Raw genomic sequence first — 5,000 nt, 5'->3', positions numbered from 1 at the left:
CCTACATGTTAAATATGTTGCTGTTGGCTAAGAAGCCCTTGTAAAGAGCTTTGAACACGTTTATTTGATATAGTAGCTCAGGTTTTTTTTTTCTCTTCTTCTTCTTCTTATTCTTCTTCTTCTTCTTCCTCGGTCGTCTCATTGTCTCTTTGTGCCGTCGTCTTTTTGCTATTCTTTTCCTCGACATTCTATCTTCATTTTCTTCCCTCCTTTTCCCCCAACCTCCTTGATTTGCTCTTCCTCCTTTTCCTCATTCTCTATTTCCTCCTCTTCCTCCTCATTCATCCTCATCTTCCCTTTCCTCCTCATCGTCACTTCCCTCCCCATCCTGCTTTCACCGTATCTTCCTACTCATCCTGATCCTCCACCACCTATTTTCCTCCTTCTCCCCCTCCTCTTCCTCTACTTCCTTCTCCTCCTCCTTATACTACTTTGGCCGTCTACTTTTCCTCCTCCTCCTCCTCCTCCTCCTCCTCCTCCTCCTCCTCCTCCTCCTCCTCCTCCTCCTCCTCCTCATCATCATCATCATCATCATCATCAGCGTTTTCCTCGTTCTCATCCTCTCCTTTCTTTCCCTTCTCCCCTTCACCATCCCAAACCATGAAAAAAAAGCAATCCTACTCTAACGCATCAGAATCTCTTGTCATCTGAATTTCAATATCACCGTTTGAGACCTTGTTCACACAGACATATCACCGTTATGAGTCAGCTGGTCACATTTTGTGATATTCCGGTTCCTGATTCCATGGTAAAAAAAGAACAACATACCACAATAAATGGTGGAGTAAAATATTCGTCATCCGTCATCGACAGGGGAGGGAGGGGGTGTAAATGTCAAATGACCCAAGGGGGAATAACTCGCATAGAAAAAGTCCAAGACCCAATCAATAAACATTATGGTAGTCTATAACATCATCAGACTAATATTATAGGTATCTCTTTAATTGCGATTCCATAGATAGATCGAAGATGACGTCACTCAGGTCTTAGTTATTGTTTTTTGCCATCCGCGTTTATGAGTAATGCTCACTGAACTGTATTAACCTGACTATAAACGTTCATGGATACACACAGTTTTGTGTGTTGGTCCGTTGTACTTCCGGATGGCAATGTTATGAGCTTCTTAGCCAAGCGCATACTATCTATACAGTGGTCCGGTGGTATGCCAGTCACTCGCCTTGGGATCGGGAGGTACGTGGTTCCAGTCTTGAGGGTCTGAGGTTCGGATGCCCGAAGGTCGGGGCGGGGGAGGTGTGTGTGTGTGTGTGGGGGGGGGGGGGGGGGGGGGGGGGCTTTCGAGTCTCATTCTAAGCGACGCGTTCTTTCACCGTACTCAGGTGTAAATTGAGTACCTCCCTGGATTTTTGAGATCGGTTATTTTTAGGGCACAACTGAAAACCCCACGAGCTTGCGAGTGATTGGTAATGCACGGTAAAAGTAACTAATCTAATAAAATTATAAATAAAAAATGGAACGCACAGCTAAGCAGCGGCGGGTGTTCGAACTCGGTACCTTTTGGGTACGACGCAAAGACCGTACTGCTGAGCCCCGCCGCTTCCCCGCTGTTGATCTACAGAGTAGCCACGAAAGAATGCCTTTACTCCAACCCTCAAAATAAGATTCTTAGATATTTCGTAACCAATGTATACATATATACAGGTCTGACATCCGAACCCACTTATTGGCCTAATTTAACATTGTTGTAATGGACAATATTTTGCGTCATTTTTTTTTCTAGATTTCTATAACAACAATGGGCCCATAAGGAATTGGGTTATCAGACCTGAAAATAAGTGTACGTCGTTCGTAACCATTCAATTGGAAGATTGTTTATTTTGCAACGAATTCAAATTATCGATAATGATGATCATTTTAGAAACACCCAATCATTTGTTGCACTATTTTTACGTTGGATGTTTGTATTCATACGCACAGAATGATTATTTCAGATAGCCTATCAGGCGTGTTTTCCCTCTTTAATTGAGCCCAATGAAATGAGCGGAGAATGTTGTACAATAGGATTCGATAGTCTGACGTCACGTCCGCCCAGCAACTAGGAGCTTGGTTCTAAACAAAGAAAATCGGTACTTTTCATTCTTCATGATGGCTAGAACGTTTTCACATGTCATGTGATCAGAATGTATAAAAGTCAAATCATGATCAGATTTATAATGTTTTTCTCCTCTGGATACACTTTTTATTCTCGTCGGAGAAGTATTTCATAAGGGCGTCCGCCATTGTTCCGATAGTTTAGAACCAGATACTAAGTTACCATGTGTCATTACGAGGGAAGTGACGTCACGACTATTGAACCCTATTAGTATAAACGTTTTATCCAACGGGTTCAAAATAGTATTATGTTTTTACTTGGAAATGATAGTTTTCCATTGGAGGGATGAAATCATTTATCTTTTGTCACTTCCCTCACCCCAAATGAAGCATCAATTAATCCACACCGTGGTTAACTTGCACAGCATCAAATTTTTGTTATTGTTATTGTAATTCTTATTATTATTATTATTATTATTATTATTATTATTATTATTATTATTATTATTATTATTATTATTATTATTATTATTATTATTATATTACTATTATTATTATTATTATTATTATTATTATTATTATTATTATTATTATTATTATTATTATTATTATTATTATTATTATTATTATTATTATTATTATTATTATTCATTGTTTTAGAAATGTCTGGGCCAAAATCACTTTTTTAAAAAAATGTATTTTTGGCCTTCTGATCAGTGGCCGTCTGAGACGAAGTATTGTAATTATATTATTATATAAAATAACATTATAATCTATATTATTGTAAAAGTCTGTGAAAGATAAAGACTCCGTTTTCCCGCTAATGACCAGGCCACGACCAGACCCATTCGAAACAAAGAAACAGTGGATGGATCTTGTGAAGCAAAGAAATAGACGTTATAGGAGATGGTGAGAACAAGGGAGGAATTGTGCCGTACTCAGAAAAAAAACCTTTATTTTAAAATTTGGCCAGAAAACTCGTCCTTCAACGATCAATCGATTTAAATGACCTTAATCTTGGCAAAAACGCACAAACTTGGGACTTTAATAAAGACTTCGCGAAGTCCCAGGTTTGAGAGTTTTTTGCCAAGATGAGTGTCATTTAAATCGATCGATATTTGAAGATCGAGTTTTCTGGCCAAATTTTAAAATATGTTGTATTTTTTTTTCAGAGTAAAGCAGAATTGTGTGTGTGATTTTGGCTTGTAGACAGTAAATAACAGATGTTGGACGTAAGGATGTTTAGGGAGAAAGAGGGAAGGGAGAGAGAGAGAGAGAGAGAGAGAGAGAGAGAGAGAGAGAGAGAGAGAGAGAGAGGGAGGGAGTCAGAGAGAGAGAGACCGGAAGAGAGAGGGAGACAGAGAGACAGAGAAACAAAGAGAGACATAGTGGAAGGAAGAGGGAGACACACGCACACACACACACACACACACACACACACACACACACAGAGAGAGAGAGAGAGAGAGAGAGCAGAAGAGAGAGGGAAACAAAGATAGAGAGAGCGGAAGAGAGAGGGAGACAGAGATAGAGAGAGCGGGGACGAGGGGTGGGGGGTGGGGGGTGGGAAGGGGGTTGGGTTCATTATTAAAGGTCCAAATCGGATTTACCTTTTTACCACTTGATCAACCCGACAAATATCAATATCATTATGCGGCTATGTGGTCTAATGTTATGACACTTGCCTTCGGATCAGATGGTCCTGGGTTCGAATACCGCTCTGAGCGGCGCATGGTTGAGTCCTTGGAAAAATGTTCTTTACTCATAACATTCTCTCACCGTACTCAGGTGTAAAATATGTACCTGTCGGAAAAGTATTATTGCCCAACAGGCGTCATGTGTCGTCCTACATGTCAAGTGTTACTATTGGCTATTGTGGACCCTTTGTAAAGCGCATTTAGTAGATATTGCGCAATATAGATAGATAAAGGTCTTTTTGTACCAGATTGAGTAGACGGATAATTTTATAGGGAATGAGATTAGCGGAAGAGTAGCATCCCTTGATTGGACATCACCCATAGTCTGTGACGTCACCGGCGGAGGCGAGGACGAGAGACGCATGCGCACAACCAACATGACGTTCTCTCTCTAATAACTTTTCCGCCGGTGACGTCACAGACTATGGGTGACGTCCAATCAAGGGACGCTACTCTTCCGCCAATCTCATTTCCTATTGACGTCAGGACCAGAACTCAGCTAGCTTGCCGGCTGGAACCATAACTACCGATGCCGGCAGATCAAAGAAAATCAGATTACCTGTAACGACACGGGAGGTACACGTAGTACAGTATTGATCTTGATGGAGAAATTAATTTCTAGTCTGAATTAGTTTGACTATCATCCGTCATTTACTGTAGTCATCATCATGGCTTACTGCGACCTTGACCTTGACCCAATTTGCTGTAGCAGCCATTGCTTAGAACACAGGAAAAGTCATTTGGTTTGGTTTTAATCTATTTTCTTTTTTTGGTTAGTTTTTTTTTAATGTTTTTTTTTTTTTCGTTGTTTGTTTTTTTTTTAATTGAGCAATACGTAATGATATGATTAGAGTACTACATAGATACAATAAAATTCAATTCAAACGTTTATTTTCGGTAATTTTCAATATAAACCATGAACCGTGAATTTACATGTAATTTCAAATCAATACAGGTAGAAGGAAACTACCAAAATAATTAAATAGATATATAAATACATATGAATGTAATGATCAATAAATAGACTGAAAAAAAAATAAGTGAAGAAATAAATAAATAAATAACCATAACTTGACCAAAATACAGAATGCTGAACAAATAAAGATGGATTGGAATATTCTGACCAAATGTTAAAAAATCCTTTTGTCGATATATGACAGTAATAGGTACAGTAAAATAATATAGAGTAGAACATTATAAACAGGAACACCCATAAAATTCCATCAAAGGAAACGGCCAACCCTCCCAGTTACC

At 39.1% G+C, this 5,000-nt stretch overlaps 1 protein-coding gene across 3 annotated transcripts in view; it reads left to right on the top strand.

Annotated features, from left to right (window-relative positions):
- Nucleotides 1-5,000, top strand: part of LOC144959050 (dual specificity calcium/calmodulin-dependent 3',5'-cyclic nucleotide phosphodiesterase 1B-like) — a 675,925-nt gene that overhangs the window by 18,531 nt on the left and 652,394 nt on the right. The gene's annotated exons all lie outside the window — the stretch shown is intronic.

The sequence above is a fragment of the Berghia stephanieae genome, chromosome 13, assembly GCF_034508935.2.
Source record: "Berghia stephanieae isolate SIO BIC M18660-M18661 chromosome 13, UCSD_Bste_1.3, whole genome shotgun sequence".
NCBI lineage: Eukaryota > Metazoa > Mollusca > Gastropoda > Nudibranchia > Aeolidiidae > Berghia > Berghia stephanieae.
This window is presented reverse-complemented; position numbering and strand designations above follow the sequence as displayed.